Source organism: Tachyglossus aculeatus, chromosome 2, assembly GCF_015852505.1.
Source record: "Tachyglossus aculeatus isolate mTacAcu1 chromosome 2, mTacAcu1.pri, whole genome shotgun sequence".
Lineage (NCBI taxonomy): Eukaryota > Metazoa > Chordata > Mammalia > Monotremata > Tachyglossidae > Tachyglossus > Tachyglossus aculeatus.
In genome coordinates, this window is record NC_052067.1 from 38271560 (window position 1) to 38297306 (window position 25747).

Consider the following 25747-nt stretch of genomic DNA (forward strand, 5'->3'; position numbering starts at 1 on the left):
GGATTCAAACCCAAGACCTCTGACTCCAAAGCCCGGGCTCTTTCCACTGAGCCACGCTGCTTCTCTGCTTACTATGTGCACAGCACTGTTCTAAGTGCTGGGGAGGTTACAAGGTGATCAGGTTGTCCCACGGGGGGCTCACAGTCTTAATCCCCATTTTACAGGTGAGGGAACTGAGGCACAGAGAAGTGAAGTGACTTGCCCAAAGTCACACAGCTGACAATTGGCAGGGCCGGAATTTGAACCCATGACGTCTGACTCGAAAGCCTGGGCTCTTTTCACTGAGCCACGCTGCTTGGGGTAGATATAAGCTGATCAGGTTGTGCACAGTCTGAATTCCCATTTTCCAGGTGAGGTAACTGAGGCTCAGAGAAGTTAAGTGACTTGCTCAGGGTCACACAGCCGACAAGTGGATGAGCTGGGATTAGAACCCAGGTTCTTCTGAATCCTAGGCCTCTGTTCTATCCATTAGGTCCTGCTGCTTTTAGCTGCTTTTTCTGAACATGTCAATTTTAACAGGAGAAAGCTAATACTAACTGCTAAATGAATGCTTGTGGAGGTTGTGTCTCACAAGCAAAAAATAACGTTTTGGAGTACTGTACCTCTTCTCCTGTCTCACAGTGCACTCCACCAACATCATCATCAATCATCATCCTCAACATCATCAACAGCGGGTACTAAAATCCAACTATATGCAGAGCATCGTAATAATACAACAGAGTTAGTAGACATATTACCCACCCGCAACTAGTTTGCGGTCTAGAAAATAAAACCCTTAGAACCCCAACTTTAGGATACCCTCTAGAATGATAGTCTGACTACGCATACTTCTGGTGTACTCTGCACACAGTAAGCGCTCAATAAATACGATTGAATGAATGAATGAATGGTCATTTTCCACATCCAACAGGTGGGTTTCGCACGTGGCCCAGTCCTATCAAGCCTCTGGTTCATTCATTCACTCATTCATTCATTCATTCATTCAATTGTATTTATTGAGCACTTACTGTGTGCAGAGCACTGGACTAAGCGCTTGGGAAGTACAAGTTGGCAACATATAGAGACAGTCCCTACCCAACAGTGGGCTCACAGTCTAGAAGGGGGAGACAGACAACAAAACATGTGGACAGGTGTCAAGTTGTCAGAACAAATAGAATTAAAGCTAAATGCACATCATTAACAAAATAAATAGAATAGTAAATATGTACAAGTAAAATGAATAGAGTAATAAATCTGTACAAACATATATACAGGTGCTGTGGGGAGGGGAAGGAGGTAGGGCGGGGAGGATGGGGATGGGGAGAGGAAGGAGGGGGCTCAGTCTGGGAAGGCCTCCTGGAGGAAGTGAGCTTTCAGTAGGACTTTGAAGGGAGGAAGAGAGCTTGCTTGGTGGATGTGTGGAGGGAGGGCATTCCAGGTCAGGGGGAAGACATGGGCCGGGGGTCGACGGCAGAACAGGCGAGAACGAGGTATAGTGAGGAGGTTAGTGGCAGAAGAGCAGAGGGTGCAGGCTGGTTGGTGAGGAGGTGGTTCTGTTTTTGTTACTTTTTCTCCGTTTCTGTCTTTTCCCCTACCTCCCATTCCCCCTCTTCCCTTCCTCTTTTGATGCAGTGGCCAGGAGCTTTGAACTCACCAGGGAGAAGGGAAAAGAGCAAGTAGGAAGAAAGGTGAGGGAAGTGGAAAAAAAAAGGTCTATAAGGGCGAGAAAGGGTGTAACACAACAAGGATGAATGTTGTCCCTGGAGGGGAAAACATCTAGAACGCAAGTAAGAAATTTACCCACTTTTTGAATCCCAAAGTAATTCAGTACCCCGTATTTGTCATGCAAAACTTCACATCCTAGCTTTGCAATTTGCATTTACCATTCTTACTATCTTTGGATATGGAGTCTCAGAGAAATAAATTGATTGCATTTTTTACGTAATAAGAATAAAACTAATACAATTCTAATTTTGCCACATATCCTTTTCTAAAGAGAGACAGAGATAGAGACAGTTACTCTGAGCAACAACTGCCAATCGGCCAATTACTGAGCCAATCTGAAACCAAGCCTGAGGATTCAATCTCATAAAAATAAATCCTTGTCGGCCTGCCCAAAATAAATAGAAGCAGCATGGCCCAGTGGAAAGAGCATGAGACTGGGAGTCAGGAGACCTGAGTTCTAATCCTGGCCCCACCATTGCCTTCTATACTGTGAGCCCATTGTTGGGTAGGGACCCTCTCTATATGTTGCCAACTTGTACTTCCCAAGCACAGTGCTCTGCACACAGTAAGTGCTCAGTAAATATGATTAAATGAATGAATGCTGAGTGACCTTGTGCAAGTCATTTAACTTCTTTGTGCTTCAGGTGCCTCATCTGCAAATAATAATAATAATAATGGTATTTGTTAAGCGCTTACTATGTGTCAACCACTGTTCTAAGCACTTGGGTAGACACAGGGTAATCAGCTTGTCCCACGTGGGGCTCACACTTTTAATCCTCATTTTACAGGTGAAGTAACTGAGGCACAAAGAAGTTAAGTGACTTACCCAAGGTCACACAGCAGACAAGTGGCAGAACTGGGATTATAACCTACGTCCTCTGACTCCCAAGCCTGTGCTCTTTCCACTAAGCCACGAATATCTGTTCTTCCTCTCTTCCTCTCCTTTAGTCCCATGTGGGACAGACACTGTATCGAGTCTACTTGAGTTGTATCTACCCCAGTGCTTAGTACAGTACTTGGCACATACCACAATTATAATTTTTAGTATATTATATATACTTAATAATAATAAACACCTTCCCGTCTATATACATTTGAACAAAATCAACTACTGCAAATCCTTTCATTATTTTGTTTTCCTATAGCCTGGTGAGGGAAGACAACATAATGGGAGAAATGACTACCAGGTGCAGAGGGAGGGAAAGAGAAAGTGTAAAGTAACAATACTAATAATAATTGTGGTATTTGTTAAGCACTTACTATATGCCAAGCACTGTACTAAGTGCTGGGGTGGAAACGAGCAAATTGGATTGGATGCAGACCCTGTCCCACATGGGGCTCACAGTCTCAATCCCCGTTTTGTAGATGAGGTAACCGAGGCACAGGGAAGTGAAATGACTTGCTCAAGGTCACACAGCAGACAAGTGGCGGAGCTGGGGTTAGAACCCAGGTCATCTTAACTCCCAGGCCTGTTCTCTATCCACTAGACCCTGCTGCTCTGATCCATCACTTTTCAGTACATGATCATCACCATTCTGGTCCTCTACCTCCTCTCCACTCTCTTTTCCCTTCCCCTCCTCCCAACCTACACCTTCTTGGTTTAGACCAGATGGCCACTGGAGAGAACAAGAAGAGAAAGTGCATTGGAGATCGCGGGTAGCATCACATAGCTATTTCAACTCTCTCGGGGCTTTCTCAGGCTGCTCCAGAATCTGAAAGAGAAATAATAATGATAATTGTTATGTTTGTTTAGCACTTACTTTGTGCCAAGACCCTTGCAGGGTCCCACCTGGAGAGTTTCCACCAGTTTTGACTACGGTAGGGAGAGTCAATCAAAGGCAAACCCATTCCATTCCTACCTTGGCAGTGGCTAGCGAGTGGAAGGCAATCTGCTAAACGTCAAAACTTATCTGTGCTGGGCAGGCTGTGGTGTGGGAAAGAGTCCAGGGAGGAGACTCAAATTTACTGCGCAGAAGGAGTTAATGGTAAACCACTTCCATATTTTTACCAAGAAAACTCTAAGGCTACACTACCAGAACGATTGCAGATGGGGAGTGGGGTGTTCTGGCAGAGCTGTGTCCATGGCGTCGCTATGGGTTGGAAATGACTCGACAGCTAAAGACAGTACAGTGTGCCAGACACTGTTCAATAAATGAATCAATCAATCATATTTATTGAGCACTTACTGTGTGCAGAGCACTGTACTAAGTGCTTGGGAAGTACAAGTTGGCTACATATAGAGACAGTCCCTACCAACAGTGGGCTCACTGGCGTAGATACAAGATAATCAGTGCAGCCCCAATCCCTGTCCCATATGGGACTCACAGTCTATGTAGGAGGGAGAACATTACCTGTTTACAGATGAGGAAACTGAGGCACGGAGCAGTTAAGTGGCCTGCCTGAGTTCACACAGCAGGTAAGTGGCAGAGCCAGGACTAGAACTCCGGAACTAGAACTGAGGTCCTCTGGCTTCCAGGCGCATGCTCTTTCCATTAGGCCACACTGCTTCTCTATAAAAAGAGGCTCTTGCATTTCTGCTGTGCAGTTGATGCACTCATCTTCCTGGCCTTCACCCTTGGACCTGTAAGCGTGTAATGCCGTACAACCCACTGGACTGTAAGCTTCTTAAGGGCAGGGATCATATCTGCCAACTGTACTGGACTCTCCCAAGCACTTAGTACAGTGCTCTGCACCAAGTAATGCTCAGGGAATATAACTGATTGATTGATTTGATGATGATGGTATTGTTACTATGTGTCAAGCACTGTTCTAAGAGCTGGGCTAGATGCAAACTAATCAGGTTGGACACAGACCCTGGCCCACGAACTATGTGGAAACAGGAGCCTCTAGCATTGAAAATGGAACTTTTAATGTCTTAGGAAAGTAGTAAGTTTAGAACAGGAATGTTAGGGGGCTGTTTTGGGTAGTGGAAAAGGCACTCAGGCTCTATTGCCTAAGCCTAATTTTCAAAACTTTTCTTTTTTCCTTGTTTGGTTATTATTTCTCCAGCAAAAATGAAGTCACATTTTTTGGTGCAGCACAAGGACTTAAAACCATGCACTAAATTTGTGGCCCACAGATCGCTCGATCATTAGTGGCCTGGCAAGAGTTTTGGGTGGATTGTCCTAAAACTGATGGGTCCTTGGAGTTTATTAGCATCCTAGTAAGGCAAGATGAAACAGTTCTGCTTCTGGGCGACCCTTACTATTTCTGTATACTTCTAGGGTAGAGGATTTGGGTCAGTGATGGTTGGCGGGAGAGGAGGAAGTGAAAGGAAAAATCAATAAATGACAGCCTTGAGGAAGGCAATAATACCATTTTAACGGGTAAGGGTCTGAGAGCAAGCAGTCTAGGCTGCAAATGCAAGACTAGCACAAACTTCATGCAGTTTTTATGCAAACAGATTTGTGGCCTTCCTGATTATGTCATATCCCCGTTTATGGCCACCGACTTTTAACGTGGTAAGATTGTACCTTGGAACACTAAGTTCCCGCAGAATGTCTTTAATTTCCTATCAGATGTTCTAAATTCCCTTTCAGTTATGTGACATTCATCTTCTGTATCCTGACCTCACCTCTGAAATAAATGAATTGAAGACCAGGTACAAATAGCTGGAAATGTTGTTATTTATGAATACTGATTCTCTGCACATCCCAGAGGTATCGTGAAATCCCAATACATTAATTCCTAATAAAAGTGAATGCATTTTTTACATCGGGCTGGAGATAATAAATTCCAGGATGGATTCATCAAAGGGAGCTAGCTGGTAATTACTGACTCTGTACTTTTTTTTCTTCCTTATTTTGTTAGCACCTGATTTTTTAAAAAAGTGTTTCATGAATAGGCTGAAAGCTGGCATAAAAAGTATTAGCAATAATATCTTCTGCATAGAAATAGACTTATTACCGGCCAGCTGCAACAACAATGTAGAACCGGCTTTGTGGCCACAAATAGCATCCGGTAACAGTAACATCTTCTCTCCACCTTGCTTCAGGAAAGCATTTCACAACTCAGGGTTGCATTTCTTTTTCCTTCTTTGAACGAAGCTCCCATCTGCACCAGCAGGGACTCGTAGTGAGAGGCAATGATAAAATATGTCTTTAATATGAGGCTTGGGACCCCCAAAGTGGCCCCTTTCTCCTGACATATGTGGAGAAAATTGACATTGCGGAATAGGGATGTGGTGAACTGGATGAAAACAAAGGCAAGAAATGTTATTTTGTTGACCTTCTTGGAATATTTTTGAATAGTGAAAGTTAATTAGCTGCCATGATCCATATGGGAATTCTGTTGCTCTTTCTCAGATGGCCGGGGCAAAAGGAGGCAGGATGGTTCATGAGGAAAAGTAATGAACCAGGAATCAGGAAACCTGCGTTCTGCCTTTGCCTAGGTAAGGACCTTGGGGGAATTCTCTTTTTCCGTCTATTGAGAAAAATGTCATCTGTACTCTCACCTTTTAGGTGGGATGTGGGGACAAATAAATCATTGGATAGAAAGTATTTTGAGGGATTGGGAGTACGCTATTTAAATTCAAAATATTACTAATTGGTAAAGTAACAGCAGCAGAACTATTATCCAAGACTAAAAATGAAACTGTGAATCATCCCTCCTCCATTCTAGGATTAAGCACCTGCATCTCTGATCTCTGAAATATCTGAAGAGAGCACCTCAAATGCTATCTTGGCTCTCTTAGGAAACATTCCTTAATACATCACCTATTGTCATAACAGAAAGCAAAACTGCCAAGTAAATGAAGTTTTGAGAAAGCTAAGGAGCTGATGTGGAAATACCAGACCTATCAGAAACCTTCTGAACATCAACATTTGCTTAAGGAATTCAAAATTTAAAGCATCGTCCTAAAGGGCCAGTCCTACTTTGCCTGAATCAAGAGAAGAACAAATAGAAAGGAAAAGGTCATATCAACTTAGTTTAGCAGCCTTAATGAATCTGGTCCTCTGTTTCACTGTTCCTATAGAAATAGGAACTCAGGTATTTGCATTTCCTTCCACTGACTGAGATACAGTTCCAAAAGAAGCAGGTTTGAGAGAAGGTAGAAAAGAAGGGAGAAGAGAGAAAGCTGGTTTTTCCTCCTGATCACTGATCAGAAGGCTGCGACCCTAGAGAAATAGTACATTCCCAGAGAAAGACTTTGAAACGAGAATTAATTAGCTTCAGAAGAAACTGAAGCTGAAAATACAATTTACATGCTTCCATAAAAGCCATCTAATGGGCTAGGAGGTGAAAAGGCGGCGGTGTTCTCTCAGTGCATTTAACAGGGTCTTTCAGTGAGAAAGCAAGAGACTACCAATGGGTTTCTTTTCCAAAATCACTTTTCCTTCCCCCAATCTAGAGAAAGTCACATTTTTGATCTGTTTTTTTAATGCATACAATTAAACACAATTATATAACTTTGCTTTATACAATAAGCAGATCAGCTATCCAGGCACTACATTAGCTACTCTGAGTAAACACTTTTTTAAAGAAACTACACTCCAAGGACCATAAGCATAATGCAGTGAAAGGAATACATTTATGGTACATCATATAGCCCCTATTAGGATATTTCTGTGATCACATTATTATGTGCTTTGTCTTCAAACAGAGACGCCTCTGCCTTTCCACCCATAAGCAGAAAAAGTACTCTCCACCCTCATTATCAGTCTCTTAGCTCCGACTCTCTCTGATGCACCGCTCCTTTACTTCAGAGCTCAGTTACTTTAAGATCTACCATAGTCACCCTGATTTTAATAATATCTTATACGATCCTGCAGTTAGTTGACACTCGAGAGAGAGTATTGTGATGAGGAGGGTGGAATGCACCTACGGAATCTCTCAGGATGAAGAGTTCCTGAGTTATTAAGATCTGTATTTGGCAGTCGAATGTGAAGAACAGTTGGAGATAGGAGGTGGATATGGAGGCAGGGGAGAAAAACAATTATCTCTTCACTCCAGGTTGTTTTCTTGGAAATCCTGATCCCTCATAGAGATGTGCAAGTTACACAGAAGGGTCAGGAGAGACAAGAATCATGACTTGCCCTGACACTGGATATTTTACTGGAGTAGGTTTATGTGTCGTCTGTTTCTTGTCACAATAGAGCATAGCATAAAATGTTGCACAAGAGGTGGAAAGGCCATCAGATATAGCCAGCATGGTGGAAAAAAAATGTTCTGCAGCACCCAAGTAATAGATATTGTGAGTGATTATAGTATGGAATCTGGGGAGAGTGGATGGAGTGTGGAGAGAAGAGGCAGTCAATAAGGTAGATCCCTTTCTTAACCCCAGGGACAAAGCTTTCAAGACACTTCGTCACCACAGACTTTCTTCTGCCTTCCCCTTCCCCACTTTTGATAGAAGGTTATTGGGGGAGGGGGAGCGGTGGCAAGACTCTCAGTAATTTTAAGTTGTACCCAGGAGTTAATAGGGGTGGCGGGAGCCCCCGTCTAGGTGCTGAGGTGGGATGTGGTCAGCCTGGATGTGGAGGCTTAAAAAAATAAAGTGCAGTGGGGAGATGGAAAGAAAGGGCTAGAGTATTAAAAGGAACCATCCTCTCTCAGACTCCCTTCATCTAACTTGGCCTGACAGCTCAATGACTGTTAATGTATGTCTATCCTTTCAGACTGTAAATTCGTCATGGGCACTGAATGTGTCTGTAACGGTAAGTACAGTGCTTTGAACACAGTAAGCGCTCAGTAAATATGATTGAATGAATGAATATGGTAGGATTGTACTCTCCCAAGCACTTAGTACAGTACTACGCACACAGCAAGTGCTCAGTACATATGATTGACTGACTGACTGGTTCCTTAACCAATGCCGGCTACAGGGCCTTGTTTAGTGGCATACAGCATGGCTCAGTGGAAAAGAGCACAGGCTTTGGAGTCAGAGGTCATGGGTTCAAATCCCAGCTCTGCCAATTGTCAGCTCTGTGACTTTGGACAAGTCACTTAACTTCTCTGGGCCTCAGTTACCTCATCTGTAAATGGGGATTAAGACTGTGAGTCCCCCGTGGGACAACCTGATGACCTTGTAACCTTCCCAGCGCTTAGAACAGTGCTTTGCACATAGTAAGCGCTTAGTAAATGCCATCATTATTATTGCAGCGCTATGTAGTACCAGGAGAGGAGGCTAGGAATTTTGGGTTTACTATTTAACTAATAGAAGAAAGCCCTAGACAGTTGGCTGTGTGAGTCCAACCTACAGTAATCAATTAATCGGTCAATCAATTAATCAGTCGATAGCATTCATCAAGCACCTACTGTGTACAGAACATTATGTTAAATCCGTGGGAGAGCACAATAGAATTAGAAGGAGTTAGCCATCTAGAGGAGGACACAGATACGAAAATGAATTTTGAAGAGAAGGAAATATATGCTTGTTATGACTTAAGTGATAGCTTGTGTAAGATGGATGAAAAAGTGCTTCTGGAATTCTGGGTGACATTGGAGGGACATAAACTGGGAATATTGGAAATTAAGCTGGAAAGGCCTGCTGGGGAAGATGTGATTTCAGAAGGGCTTTGCAGTGGGGAAGTAACGGAGAGGACGTGAGCAAAAGGTCAGCAGTGAGAGAGACAAGCATGGATTACAATGAGTAAATTAGTTTGAGAAGAACTCAGAGAATGAACTGGAGTATAATGGGAGAAGGCAGAGGATAAGTAGGAGGGAGAGAGTTGATTGAGGAATTTCTGCTGAAGGGGCATGGATAATCATTAGAAGTTTCTGAGGAATGGGAAGAGTGCAGAATGATGTTTGAGAAGAATAATCTAAGCAGCAGAGATATCGCCTGGAGGAGAGTGAGCCCGGAGGCAGAGAGTCCAGTGGGGAGGCTGATGCATTAGTCAAGCTGGGATATGACAGTTTCCTGGACCAATATGGTGAAAGGTGAATTCTGGATAAGATCTGAAAGAGAAACCAGTTGGATTTGGTGAAAGACTGAATGTGGGGGTTGAAAGAGGGAGGAGTCAAGGATAATGTCACAGTTGTTATTCATTCTATCATATTTATTGAGCACTTATTGTGTGCAGAGCACTGTACTAAGCGCTTGGGAAGTACAAGTTGGCAACATATAGAGACAGTCCCTACCCAACAGCAGGCTCACAGTTTAGAAGGGGGAGACAGAGAACAAAACAAAACATATTAACAAAATAAAATAAATAGAATAAATATGTACAAATAAAATAGAGTAATAAATACATACAAACATATATACAGGTGCTGTGGGGAGGGGAAGGAGGTAAGGCGGGGGGATGGGGAGGGGGAGGAGAGAGAGAGGAAGGAGGGGGCTCAGTCTGGGAAGGCCTCCTGGAGGAGGTGAACTCTCAGTAGGCCCTTGAAGGGAGGAAGAGAGCTAGCTTGGCGGATGTTGGGAGGGAGGGCATTCCGGGCCAGGGGGATGACGTGGGCCGGGGGTCGACGGCAGGACAGGCGAGAACAAGGCACGGTGAGGAGATTAGCAGCAGCGGTTGTTATGGGAAAGTTAGGTGAAGAACAGGATTTGAGGTAAGAAGATAAGCCCAGTTTTGGATTTACTGAGCTTGAGTTGCTGGCAGAACACCAATGTAGAAATGTTCTGAAATAAGGAGGAAATGTGAGAACCCAAGAAGGAAGAAAGGCCAGGGTTAGTGAGATACATTTTGAAGTAATCTACATTAAGGTATTAGTTGAAGTCATGGAAGTGGATGAGTGCAAAGTGAGAGGCAAAGGGGACCCAGAATGGAGTCTTGCAAGGGACACACCCACATTTAGGGGGTGGGAAACAGAGAATGAGTTGGCAAAAGAGACTGAGAAGAACTGGCCAAAGAGGTAAAGGAAAGCCAGGAGAGAACTGTGCCAGTAAAACCAAAGTTAGATCAAGTTTCCACGAGAAGAGAATGATCCTCAGTGTCAAATGCAGCTTATACATGAAGGAGAATGAGGATAGAGGATAATAATAATAATGATAATATTTTTTAAGTACTTACTGTGTGCCAAGTACTGTACTGAGCGCTAGGGTAGATACAAGATAATCAGGTCCCACAGTATATGTAGGAAGGAAAACAGATATAGAATCCCGAGTTTGCAGATGAGGGAACTGAGGCACAAGGAAATGAAGTGACTTGCCTTAGGTCACGTAGCAGACAAGTGGTGGAGCCGGGATCAGAAATCAGGTCCTCTGACTCCCAAGTCTGTGATCTTTCCACTGGGCTGTGCTGCTTCTCAGAGAAGAGCTTATTAGATTTGGCATGAAACAGGTCATTGGTGACCTTAGAGAGGGTAGTGTCAGTGAAGTGAAGAGAGCAGAAACTGGATTGTAGAGGGTCAAAAACTCGTACTGATAGCATTTATTGAGCTCCTCTTGAGTGTAAAACCCTGTACTGAGTACTCAAGAAAACACAACAGAGGCAAAACACATGTTCCCTGTCCAAAAGCATCTTACAATATGATAATAGTAATACTAATTCCATTATTTTAAGCGGCACTTTTATTTCAAAAATATTTTTACATTACTTAAGTCATTTTTGTCCTCGGGATATCCCGAGGTAGGGAAAGACAGGCGTGTTTTAATCCCCATTTTGTGGATTGGGAAACCAAGGCATGAGTCACACAGCAGGCAAGCGACAGAAGTAAAAATGGAACCTGATCTTCCAACTCTCAGATTCAGACTTGTCCATATCACCAAGCTAGAAAATTACTTATAAATCTTGGGAGCAGTGGTTCTAGGATGAAAACATTTTATAGGATCTTTGTATTTATTAGTAGCCCTAACAATTGACTTGTAACCTAGGTGAAGATAAGGGAATTTAATACTATTACTTTCTGGCCCCAGTTCAGAGTTCAAAGACTGAGAAAGTATTAAAGTCACGTCAACAGCCATTTTCCTTGTGAGTGAAATTTTCTCCTCCTGTGGGCCTTGTGATTGGCCTAGAAATCAACTTAATTAGCCAAAGCGGTTTAGGGGATGTGAAAGTCCTACACTTCCCCTTTACCCTTCCACCAGCCTTCTGAAGGTATGGGGACTGTCCTGTGACCACCGAGGGTGTCAGTGAAATAGGGGTAATGAGAATAATAATAATAATAATGGCATTTGTTAAGTGCTATGTGCGAAACACTGTTCTAAGTGCTGGGGGAGATACAAGGTGATCAGGTTGTCCCACGTGGGGCTCACAGTCTTAATCCCCATTTTACAGATGAGGTAACTGAGGCCCAGAGAAGTTAAGTGACTTGCCCAAAGTCACACAGCTGACAATTGACGGAGCCGGGATTAGAACCCATGACCTCTGGCTCCCAAGCCCGTGCTCTTTCCACTGAGCCACACTGTTTCTCCAGAAGCAGATTTTCAGGGAAAATCTGAAGTGCAGTCTGCCAATCAGCCAGATGTGCTGAAGTGAAGATTGAAGGCGGATTCTAGTGGATCTAAAAACATTAACTCTTTCTGATAAGTGCATATTCAGGTTTCGTTGGGTTGGTCCCTAAAACTAGGTGTGTTTTTGGCAGTCTTGGGCCAAACGTGGACTTGCATCTTGTACAGTTCCAAAACCAAAATTAAAAACCTGGCTGAAAGCAGAGATGGCCGTAGAGTTTGATCTCACTAATACGAAGATTGAAGTTGAACATTCTACCAACGGAATAATGTTCATGTTTTTGCTCATTTTATGAGTTTGGTGGATGAGAAAATTATTTTTTCTGGCAATGTTTAAAAACTGCAGTACAGGAACTCGTGTTAAGTATGCAAATCACATTCAAATGTGGTGAGCAACAGAAAGAATCTGCTGGGCTATGTAAAGAATTTGACAAAATGACTGTTGGCCCTCTTACATTTCTTTGTTTGCTAGAAAAATTCAGATCAACACTTTTCATTTTTTAGTATTTTGTGCCTCAGAATTAAATAACTGTCCAACTCTTGATGAAATGCTTAAACTTTATATGATGTGCTATCCTTAATGAAAAAGACCCACCATCTGAGTTACTCTCATATTAACAGAGGAAAGGAGAAATGAAGATTTATGGGTCATGGAAAAAAAGATAGGTTTTCAGCTGAGATAAAATGTGGGCTCGAGAAAGCAAAAAGATATAGGGAAGCTATTGCAGATAAAGAAACCACAAAACAGGAGGTACTTACCCTAATAAAAAAAGTAGTACAAGACCACAGGAAAAATAAAAAAGCACAAGACCACAACTTAGCCTGTAAAGGGAAAAAACACAGATTGCTTTCATGGCAGTTTTCACCTCAATACTGAAAGAGAAAGAAAATTAGTGAAGTCCAGGATGTTGGAGATAATGATGTTGCTTAATTTTGAATTTCAGCATATTCCTTACATAATTTGAAGACCCTTGGTATTTTTGCCAACTAGACTTTTCATGTTGCAAAATAATAGCAGTAATCCCCCCTTTTAGACTGTGAGCCCACTGCTGGGTAGGGACTGTCTCTATATGTTGCCAACTTGTACTTCCCAAGCGCTTAGTACTGCAGTACTTAGTGTGCTCTGCACACAGTAAGTGCTCAATAAATACGATTGATGATGATGATGTAGTATCTGGAGTCTAGAGACCTGTCCATTAAATTCACTGTGGGCTGAGTTAGAATAGCTTGAACAAGAAATATTATGGGTACGATTTTCAGCAGAGCTAGATGCCAAACCCTGGTGCAGAAACTCGTAACAACTTGAGACCAAAAGGCTGAATTGAGGTGGGATGAGAGGGGAATGAGAGTTCCATCATTGTAGATGATATTACTACCCTCCTTGTCTCACAAGCCCATGTTCTTGGTCTTGTCCTCGACTCATCTCTCTCCTTCTTTCCACATAATCAATCTGTCACCAAATCCTGCAGGTTTTACCTTTACAACATTGAAAAAAATCCACTTTCCTCTCCATCCAAACTGCTACCACACCGATCCAAGCATATCTCCTCGCTGACCTTACCGCCTCGTGTTTCTCCCCATTCCAGTCCATATTTCACTCTGGATCATTTTTCTGAAAAAAGTTCAGTCCACATCTCCTCAAGAGCCTCCAATAGCCACCTATGCACCTCCACATCAAACAGAATCTCTTTTCCATCGGCTTTAAAGCACTCAATAGGCTCCCCTCATACTAACTCACCTCACTGATCTGCTATAGCCCAGCCCACACTCTTTGCTCCTCTAGTGCCTCCTTACTCTCTGTGCCCGGATCTCGTCTATCTCACTGCCAACACCTTTCCTATTTCCTCTCCCTAGCCTAAAACTCCCTCCCTCTCCATATTCCCCAGATCACCCCTCTTCCCACCTTCAGAGCATTATTAAAGTCACATTTCCTCCAAGAGGCCTTCCCCAATTAAGCACTCTTTTCCCCAGCTTTCTCTCCCTTTTGTGTCAACTATACTCTTGAATCTATGACCTCTGGGCATTTGATATTTGCCCCACCCTCAATCTTACAGCACTTATGTAATAGTAGTTTTGGTATTTGTTAAGCACTTACTATGTGCCAAGCACTGTTCTAAGCGCTGGGAGAGATACAAGGTAATCAGGTTGTCCCACTTGGGGCTCACACTCTTAATCCCCATTTTACAGATGAGATAACAGAGGCACAGAGAAGTTAAGCAGCTTGCCCAAGGACACACAGCAGACAAGTGGCAGAGCTGGGATTAGAACCCACATCTTCTGACCCCCCTAAACCCGTGCTCTCGCTGCTAAGCCACGCTGCTTCTGCATATCTTTACATATCTGTACATATCTTTAAATTATATATTGTAAATTACTTACATTAATTTTTGTCTCCCCCTCTAGTCTGTAAACTCATTGTGGGCTGGGAACGTAGCTGCTAACTCTGTTGTATGGAACTCTCCCAAGTGCTTAGTACAGTGTTCTGCACATAGGAAGTGCTCAGTAAATACCATTGATTGATTGATTGATTCAAGTTAGATGTTGACATAACCAATAGCATCCCTAGGGCAGGGTTAGTTGAGACAGTTGCTCCAGGCCCTGTGCTTCAGGGGTCCCAGATTTCCAGGCCCCCTGTGTGTCCCTGCAGAACCAGGCTTACAGTGGCTAATGTAAAGAAGCAGCTTGGCTTAGTGGATAGAGCATGGGCCTGGGAATCAGAAGGTCATGGGTTCTAATCCCGGTTTGGGATCTTGGGCAAGTCACTTCACTTCTCTGGGCCTCAGTTTCCTCATCTGTAAAATGGGGATTGAGATTGTGGGCCCCACGTGGAACAGGGACTGTGTCCAACCCGATTTGCTTGTATCCCCTCCAATGCTTAGTATAGTGCTTGGCTTAACTATGTGCTTAACAAATATCGTTACTATTATTATTAATAATAATAATAATGTGGAACCAAATCATTCTCTGGAACCACTGGCTCATGGGTTCAGTCTCAAAGGGCTGGGAGGAAAGGGAGGAGTTTAGGGAGCAGAATAACTCTATTTGTAAATTGTTTCCCTTCTTATAGCTTCTTTCCTCTCCTCTCTCCCCTAAAACTGAGCTCAGAACCAGTGTGCTCTCCAATGGCTACGTTATTCAGCTCCTCTAGACTGTAAAATCCTTGTGGGCAGGGATCGTGCAGTGTTGCTTAGTGGAAAGAGTCCGGGCTTAGGAGTCAGAGGTCGTGGGTTCTAATTTCACTTCCACCACTTGTCAGCTGTGTGCCTTTGGGCAAGTCACTGAACTTCTCGGTGCCTCAGTTACCTCATCTGTAAAATGGGGATTGAGACTGTGATCCCTACGTGAGACAACCCGATTGCCCTGTATCTACCCCAGCACTTAGAACAGTGCTTGGCACATAGTAAGCGCTTAACAAATACCAACATTATTATTATTATCATACAATTCTCTCTCACACACATAAAACAGGGCTCTACACACAGCACTCAATAAGTACCACTGATTGGCTGTTTGATTGATTGATTATTCAGGAGCCTCACAACACTTATGGGTACCTCAGAATACTGCCATAAGGGAAAATTCCTGAAACCTGAAGCCAATCCTAAGTATTTCCCAGCAATCACTGGAAGGGTTGCCTGGGCTGCTTCTAGGCAGGGTTAGACTGAACTGTAGTTTGACGTTGCAGTCCAGACCTCCATTTCAGCCGTGCTGGATAAGAATTGGGGCCATGGCAGGGTAGAGAATTCTGGCCACCCATGCCAAGTTCTGGAGCAGTGTCTAGGAAAGTAGATGAATCCCCAATCTATTTTTCTACTTGCTAGCAACTCCAGAAAAGATTTAGTGATGGAAAGGTTTGCAATTATAGTAATGGCTATAATGAGGTTCGGGATTATCAGTGGCTTTTAATTATCCGTGTTTCCCTTGTCCATCATAACTAAGCCTAAATATGGATTAGGCAGCAACCACAAAATGATGTGAAAGACAGCCACAGAATTTTTTACACAGGGTGGATTTTGCAAGGCTGGGAAATCCAAGGTTTATTATTCTAAAAGGACTGACGAAAGTTCAGCATGTACAGTTTGCCTGAACTTTCCTCATTGTAATCCACAAAAATTCTCGCCTGTGTTACATTTCAGTAATGCATTATGTTTATAGCTGTTCCCTCATCACCAGGCATTCTGTCACCCCACTTTTTACCTCTTTATGTCTTTCTTAGATGTATCCCGAGGCAGAGTTTCATCCTATATAACCCTTTGGGAGGTAAGAGGAAAACCACTCCTTTTTATTAATGATTATGAAAGCTTCCACCTACTTTCTTTTTTCTTGCAAACAATTCAAATGAGTCTTACAATCTCAGAGATGGTACCCAACCCTTTTATGGAGCTATGCTCATCCAGACATATGGCTGAATCTTTTGTCTTTCATCTCTTACTATCTAATTTCCTGTGGAGGGAGAAAAGGGTTGAGAATGGCATGCATTTTGAAAAAAAAAAAACCACAACAAAAAAAGGCATTCTCTGTTTTTCCCTATGACTTTATTCCCTATACCTGCTTTTAGTAAGTTGAGCGATAATCTTTTATTTATATGAGACGTCACAATCAGCTGTCACAAAAATAATTGGGATATCACAAATAAAGGCGATGTGGGAAAAGATGTGCAAATCATATCCATGTCAACTTTGGTATTTTTTTCCAAGAGTCTAATGTTTCCACATTCTCTTGGTCTAAAAGGCTCTCTTACAACAGTACATTTCAGAGGAGTATTTATGGTCTCTTCCTGATTTTTTTCCACTCTAAATTTTCCTGGTAATAAATTTAAAAAGAAAGCGGGTTTGAAAATAGATTGAGGAAAAATCTAAAAAACAAAGGAAATATACAGTAGAATATGTGTCACTAAATATATGAGGATCGTTTCAAGAAATGTACGGCTTTTAAATTGAGGAAATACTGCTATCTTTGAGCTTTTCTCAACATTTGAAAGAACTTAATGAAATAGGAATTCAGTTTTAATGGGTTCCCTTTTCGTTGAATCTCCTAGCAATCATGCAACGTAAGGAGAATTCCGCACAATTGTTCATCCCTCTCATTCTAAAATTATAGTGAAATTAAATCAAACAATGGTGTAAGTTTGAGCAGTTGTACCAGAACTGTATCTTATGTTTTTGCTCGAGGCACAAACTTTGTTTTTAAGAGTACTGAATGAAATGAAATGTCAATAATCTTGAAAAAACGTATTGATTTAATGATACATTTCACTATTCTTAGATTCCACTAATAAGCTAGTTCACGTGTCTGTGCTGGAGACTAATTTACCTACTCTCAGAGTTAAGGATGTTAATTGGGAAAAATCAGTCCAACCAAAGCCTAAAACCCTTCTCCGGATGGATTTTGGAAATACGAACCTTTAAGTTCTTTCCTTTTTCACATGCACACAATTATTTTTTCCAAGGGCTCAAAGGTAATAAATGGACAGTGACTTCTGGGCACTTTGACTTCACGCCATCTCTGCTCTTATTAGTCTGCTTCACATGCTGTCTAGGTGTTCTGGGCATATAGAGGAGCCATTAAACCAGTTGTCAAGCCCATAAACACTAAAATTTGTCAGCAGGAAAGAGTGCATGTTTCCATTCACTCCAATGAAAACTGACTAACCTATAAATACATTTTTCCCACAGCTATAAATGAATAGATGATCCCAAAATACACAAATTCAGATCACTTACTGTTCGACATGGTTTCCCGCCCACCCACCCCCACCAGTTATGCACACAAACACTTAAGAATACTTTTAATATTTTTATAAAGAAAACCTTAAGTCTAGTAGGTCAGTGTCAATGAACTAAGAGCAATTTCCAGATAGACTATATTTTTGAAGTTGGACATACTGTAGAAACTAAAATGTTTTAAAAATGCCTTATAGTTCTATCATTTTAAAAACCTCGGCTCCACACCTACCTGTTAATGACTAAGACACTTGTGGGTGAGAATGGTTTGGACAATAGGCACACAGAATATTTATTATAACAGGACATTTCGCTCTGCGTTTTGTTTTAGCATGTGGGGGGAATAATAATTGTATTCAGACTTGAAATGGCTTGGGTTATGCAGTTCAGAGCACAAGCACACCTGCAGCAAATTAATTTGTTGTAGCACATTAATTATCTCATAGCTTCTATTTAGGCTGCAGCTGTTGCTATTATGTTAATAATATTTTTTATCACCACTGTATACAACAGGTTATGCTAATACTAGGACTATTTGGAGTTTTTTAAAAATTGTTCTCAATTTTTCCAAGTCAGAAGTGGAAACTGAAAGAAATGTAAACAAATCAGTAGCGGACAATACTCTAATTTTCTATTTATTAACTGATTTGAAAGAGAATGGGTAAGTGAAATTAGAAAAGAATACCCCCACACAAAGATGGCGCGTGCAGAATTTGTGAAAGCGAAAAAGGAGAAGAAGAAGAAGAAGAAGAAGAAGAAAAAGAAGCAGCGAAACACCGCAGTGCTAGGGCGGTGAGTGTTCGGATGGGGGGCGGGGAAAATGCTGCAGTTTTCATGAAATAATAAGGTGGAAAAAAAAAAGGCATACAAAGAGTAGGTTTTTCATTGTTTGTAAAATATAAACACAGATGAATTCTGTCTTTGGTTTGTTCATGCTTTTCACTCTGCACAGCAGGGATGTTCTTAAGAAGTTGCCCTCTGCGAAATTTCACTAAATGGAAACCGTGGACCCTGCATGATGTGATTATAATCACACCAGCCACTCCTTTTACATAATTTTTTGTTTCAGATCCAGTAAGACTCCTTGTTTTTAAAACATATAGCGTGATAGACATACACATGTATATGTCGATAAACTATGTGGTTTTATGTCCCCATAGCAAAGGGCGAGCTGAAACTAAAACCGGTGATATCTCATCTACAAATCTCAATGGACTCAAAAACAATATGAAAATTTTTAGCTGACAAGAACATGTCTGCTGCCTGCAGTCACTGCAATAGCTCACCATGTTGCCTACTAACCGAAAGATCAAAAATTATCGATTTCATGGCGCTGCGTGCTTGGGATAGAAAAGCTACTTTAAAATTTGCATTGTTTAAGAAATGAATTAAAAGAAAAGAATCATGTTTTAGAACCACTTTGGAATGTAAAAATGGCTTGATGTTTTAATCTTATCAATGATTTACTATAATTCTATTATTTTTAGCAGCTGGAGTCTAGAAATGATTTTTTTCGATGAATTTAGGATTTTGCCGCAGTATACATCTGCAGTCCCAGAATCCTCTGGTAAGATAATCCTTCTTGCGATGGGGAAACGCCTTTAACCTTTTCGTGAATGAAAAATCTGCAACCATTTTGAAATGATGATTTCTAAAGAATGGGATGATATTTGCTCTGCATTTAGAGAACACTGAAAAAGCCACCATGAACACTTTGTGTCATTTGAGTTTCTCAGGCGATGCTCTCCGTCGCTTCTGCTCCACTCTCAATGGTGGCCAGGAATATTTACTCCTCCAGTATGCTCAGAATTGTTATTTCTAACTGCTAAGGGACTGAGAGCGTAAACCGGAGAAATAGGCAAGGTTTTCTTGGTATAATTGCCGTGTTCCTATCAACGAGTACAACGACTTCTACTCGGATTACTTCTACCACTACTATCTCTACCACGGTACTACAACGCAGACCTCCAAAGTTTCACAGCAACTCCCATTGAATTTTCCCAACGGTGTCTTAGATTACTTATGGGTATGCGCGTAGCTAACCTTCTAGTTTGACAAGAGGTATGTACAACTACGTAGTCCGTTCAGCTGGAAAGAAATCAAAAGATTAAACTGAGCTATGAGATGATGTATTGCAAATCAAGAGTCCCAATCCATAAATAGCTCACTCGGTGATCTGTTAAATGAATAGCTGGTCCCACTGCTAAAGGTTTTCGGGTTGTCATAAGGAAAGGGCAGTTGGCAGGGAAAATGGGGATTCGGGTTCCTATTGGCAAAGCCAGTGTTTTGCCTTTCCACTGTGCTGGCTGTTCTGCAGCTTTCTTCCCCTTCGATATTATCAATACTTAAAGTGTTACACAGGAATGGGAAATCAATGTCTCCATGAACAGAAGGACAGTGTTGGAGAGAGAGGAGGTCACACCTCTGCATTCATTGCTATTGTTTTTGTTTGTCTGCAGTTTGGTGTTATTTTTTTTTTTTTGAAGCAAAGCTGACTGCAATCACAGATTGATTTAGCTGAAAAGCCAAGGGATGTAATCAGAGGGAGTCAGGCTTAATTGTCTTTACATAGACACAACCCTTTTTTTCCTATGGGATTTGTGAGAGTTAACTTCTCAAAGGGAGGAAGCGGGCCAAAAAGAGGACAGGCCTCACTCACAAAACGCGTGATTAGCATTTCTTTCGTAAATACAAAACAATCTGGCTATTTACTAATTTGACATTTAAAAACATGTGTTTTGGTAACTGAAACTCTTCTACTCCGATTCCACTGTTCCTGTTCAGAGAAAGAAGTCCTGTGATAAGTAAAACATCTATTGTCAGTTGGATACTGTATCTGTACTCTATAAACAAACCTGAAACCTAAGACTAAACTGCTGTCGCGATTTCATAAACTGAATGAATTGGTCTGAGACAGATATCAGATGTTCTAGAATGCAAGGGATCCATGAAAAGGATATCGGCGTTTTAATGATTCGAATTATTTAAGAGAAAAACAATCATGGTATTTTACACCATTAAGCTAACCAACTAATGTCATGTTTTTAACTCCAACTTTTTGTGCTCTGGTAAGACTGTTTTATAGTGTTCATGTAGCTTGTACTTTTCACAAATCAATTGGAACAACTCGGCTTGCGAGGGGCATGAAACACTTGTAGAAAATGTTTTGGGGTGTTGGGGCAGGAGGGGGATTGTCCGAGTCCATCAGGAACTTCTCTGCTGGGTTGGGCTCTCTCGTTTCACCCGGGGCCACTCTGCTGAGAAAGAAGGTCACAGTGTCTCCCTCCTCATTAAGGAGCTGCTTATCCTATAGAAAATAGCCTGTCTAATCTAATAGTGGACTCTCTACCCCTTTAGACAATGAATCGGTCAATCAATGGTATTAATTGAGCGCTTACTATGTGCAGAGGCACTGTACTAAAGGATTGGGAGAATACAATACATTAGAATTGGTAGACACACTCCATGCCCACAAGAAGCGCACAATTCATAATAATAATAATAATAATGATGATGATGGCATTTATTAAGCGCTTGCTATGTGCAAAGCACTGTTCAAAGCGCTGGGGAGGTTACAAGGTGGTCAGGCTCACAGTCTTAATCCCCATTTTACAGATGAGCTAACTGAGGCTCAGAGAAGTGAAGTGACTTGCCCCAAGTCACCCAGCTGACAATGGGCGGAGCCGGGATTTGAACCCATGACCTCAGACTCCAAAGCCCGGGCTCTTTCCACAGAGCCACGCTAGAAGGGGGACAGCCATTATTATAAATACATTATGGATATGTACATCAGGCATTATTATAAATACATTATCAGTGCTAAGGGGCTGAGGGTGGGGTGAATAAAGGGTGCAAATAGATTAAGACTAGGAGGATGTGATGGTTCTCACCCTGTTTAAGGTTTTTTTCTGCCCAAGGGACTCCTGGAGGGACCCGGCCAGCCTCTAGTCAGGGAGCCTGCCGGGATCGTTCAAACAGCCCCCGGAGGAGAAGCTGCTTCTATCTTGCTGCCCTGTGAAGAGACTCCACAAGGTGAACCCCAAAGATTCAGGTCTGTTAAACTCATTTTCCCCTGAACCTCTGTAAAGGTAAATCCCAATCTTTACCACCCAGCAGTTAGAGACCCCAACAAACAGCAATCTGCACATCTTTTTTTTATCCTTAGCATTTCATGGAATATCCTTCTAATTATATGAATTTCATTAGGGCAATATATTTTGTAAACTTATCGCTATATTTGATCAACAGTCACAGCCCCTCACGTGTCCTTTGGGACTAGGGTGGCTTTTTTAATTTAAAACATTCGTAAGCCTCTTGAATTTCTTATAACCCAGCTTATGATTAGCCTTAAGAGTCAATAGATCTTACATAGTCTCCTTCTGGCTGTGAGCCTCACTTTTGTCTTAGATTCATATTTAACTATTTCATCTCTACGCCATTCAACTGCCGCAAGTCACATCCAGCTAGCCTGCTTTGTGATCCCACGATATTATAGAGTAGAAAGCTTTACTTCAACTAATATTAATTTATTTAGTAAAGGCCATCCCTACTTGGGTCGCAGGTATTCTAGATCTTAAGTCACATAAGCAGACTAAAATGCATAAACTGTGCAAGAGTTTTATTCATGCATTTCACGTATTCACATAAATGGTAGAGTTCAAAGGGGCATTTTAACCTATACATTTTACAATAGAAATGCATTGTTCTTTTGGTGCCACAGCGAGCTGTATTTAAGAATGACAAACTGTAAGTAGAAACGCCAGAATTCTAAAAATGTTTAGTATTGATTTGGTAATCAGTTTTTAAAATGTGTATGGCTTGAAGCAAATTACTTGTATCCTTTTAGCTCTGAATTTGAGATCAAAGATTTGAGAATAGTCCTTTGATTCATCTTATATTGTTCATTCTACTTTGAATTTACCGTATATTGAATACTTGTTATTTATGCCATGTTCCTTAAAAGAAGTATGTTGGAGATGGTTAGTTTGTGATTTATGCATAGTCATTATTATTATTATTACTATTATTTATCCTCTATCGTTTATGATCATCATCAATCGTATTTATTGAGCGCTTACTATGTGCAGAGCACTGTATGTAAGTGGATCCTAAGGCATTACTGCCAACGGTATCAAATAAAACCAAGATTACAAAATCGGGCTTCTGCATTGGAATATTTTGCCAGCAGTCTGTATGGCTCAGGGAAATACATGTGCTGGAGCAGATTTTCTTACCAAGGGGCAAAATTCCCTTTAAAATAGACCCCAGTAAATTCATTTATTGAACATAGCAGCCCTAAACCCTCTCCAAAACTCCAAATACCACGCCCTGAATCCTTCCTGAAGTGAATAACTAGATTTGGTATGCAATACCTGTAGGCAATGACCTATTGTTTGCGAATGTATTAATTATAGACCTACATTGTAGGAGCCAAGATAACTTTCTCCTGTCTCTTTTTGTACTTTCTCCATTGTGTTTAAGCCGCGAGAAATAAAAAAGCATAAAAATTCAAGGACATTAAAAGACTTGCCAATCAAAATTGCATCAGCTGCCCCAGAAGTTCATATCTAGAAATGATTACCAAAGGAGAGGTTGAGGGGTGGGCGGGGGAGGGAATGAACACCTCTCCCCGCCTGCCTGGATGCTTTAAATAAGATTGAGCCTTTGGAGGGACATAATGTGATAAAGTAAGATTTGGGCTGAAAAGGGTTTTGGATTTTGGAACCTGTGTTTCCAGGAAAGGAGTCGCTTCCCGTGCAACCCCCCGAAAGTGAACCAAGAGATGAGACTTGTAGACCGTGGACGTTCTCATTTAATAAGTGATTATCTGTAAAACAGGCAGAGGATGCAATGAACAGGAGGCTTTGAGCCGATTGCATGATTTTCTCAGTCTCTTTTTTTCAGCCGCAGGCTGCCGGACCCCCTCCGATCCTAATTCCCCGTGCTTGGGCCGCGGGGGATGGAGACACAGAGACAGAGACCTCCACCACTCCCCTCCCACCAACACTTCCCCAAAATAATAATAATAATGATGGTATTTGTTAAGCGCTTACTATGTTCTTCCCCCGCCCCTCCCCAAGTCCTCAAACATCTGCAAGCCTTTATTGGCCTCTGCAGAGACGGCCGGGAAAAGGTGGATGGATTCGGATAATAATAATAATAATAATAATAATAATAATAATCGTATTTGTTCAGCGCTTACTAAGTGCCAGGCACCGTTCTAAACGCTGGGGATGGATACAAGCAAATCGGGTTGGGCACAATCCCTTTTTTTATGGCATTTATTAAGCACTTACTATGTGCAAAGCACTGTTCTAAGCGCTGGGGAGGTTACAAGGTGATAATAATAATAATAATAATAATAATGGTATTTGTTAAAAGCTTACTCTGTGCAAAGCACTGCTCTAAGCGCTGGGGAGGTTACAAGGTGATCAGGTTGTCCCACGTGGGGCTCACAGTCTTCATCCCCAGTTTACAGATGAGGTCACAGAGGCCCAGAGAAGTGAAGTGACTTGCCCCAAGTCACCCAGCTGACAATGGGCGGAGCCGGGATTTGAACCCGTGACCTCTGACTCCAAAGCCCGGGCTCTTGATGGTGATGATGATGATGATGGCATCTGTTAAGCGCTTACTATGTGCAAAGCACTGTTCTAAGCGCTGGGGAGGATACAAGGTGATCAGGTGGTCCCACGTGGGGCTCACAGTCTTCATCCCCCTTTTACAGATGAGGTCATTGAGGCCCAGAGAAGTGAAGTGACTTGCCCCAAGTCACCCAGCTGACAATGGGCAGAGCTGGGATTTGAACCCATGACCTCTGACTCCAAAGCCCGCGCTCTTTCCATTGAGCCACGCTGCTCCCTTGTCCCATGTGGGGCACCCAGTCTCCATCCCCATTTTCCAGGTGAGGGGACTGAGGCCCAGAGAAAGCCCTAATGAGAGCTCACCTCCTCCAGGAGGCCTTCCCAGACTGAGCCCCCTCCTTCCTCTCCCCCTCCCCATCCCGCCCCCCCCACCTCACCTCCTTCCCCTCCCCACAGCACCTGTATATATGTATATATGTTTGTATGGATTTATTACTCTATTTTATTTGTACATATTCTATTTATTTTATTTTGTTAATATGTTTTGTTTTGTTGTCTGTCTCCCCCTTCTAGACTGTGAGCCCGCTGTTGGGTAGAGACCGTCTCTTTATGTTGCCAACTTGGACTTCCCAAGCGCTTAGTACAGTGCTCTGCGCACAGTAAGCGCTCAATAAATACGATTGAATGAATGAATGAATATGTTTGTACGTATTTATTACTCTTTATTTTACTTGTACATATTTTATTTTGTTAATATGTTTTGTTTTGTTGTCTGTTTCCCCCTTCTAGACTGTGAGCCCGCTGTTGGGTAGGGACCGTCTCTCTGTGTTGCCAGCTAGGACTTCCCAAGTGCTTAGTACAGTGCTCTGCACATAGTAAGCGCTCAATAAATACGATTGAATGAATGGATGAATAAATACGATTGAATGAATGAATGAAGACCCCCACCACGGGCGTCCTTCCTCTCCCCCCCGCCCTGCCTCACCTCCTTCCCCTCCCCACAGCACATGTATATATGTTTGTACATATTACCCTATTTTACTTGTACATATTCTATTTATTTTATTTGGTTTATATGTTTTGTTTTGTCGTCTGTCTCCCCCTTCTAGACTGTGAGCCCTCTGTTGGGTAGGGACCGTTCCTATATGTTGCCAACTTGGACTTCCCAAGCGCTTAGTACAGTGCTCTGTTCACAGTAAGCGCTCAATAAATGCGATTGAATGAATGAATGAATTTATTACCCTATTTTACTTGTACATATTTATTCCGTTTATTTTATTTTGTTAATAGGTTTTGTTTTGTCGTCTGTCTCCCCCTTCTAGACTGTGAGCCCGTTGTTGGGTAGGGACCGTCCCTATATGTTGCCAACTTGGACTTCCCAAGCGCTTACTCCAGTGCTC

The 25747-nt window shown here is 42.1% G+C and overlaps 1 long non-coding RNA gene across 1 annotated transcript in view; it reads left to right on the top strand.

The window, feature by feature from the left end:
- LOC119923033 overlaps positions 1-1644 on the top strand; it is a 106882-nt gene extending 105238 nt beyond the window's left edge. The window contains exon 3 of the long non-coding RNA XR_005448754.1: positions 1612-1644. This is a non-coding gene — a long non-coding RNA (uncharacterized LOC119923033). The remainder of the gene's footprint in view (positions 1-1611) is intronic.
- The last annotated feature ends 24103 nt before the right edge of the window (positions 1645-25747 follow it).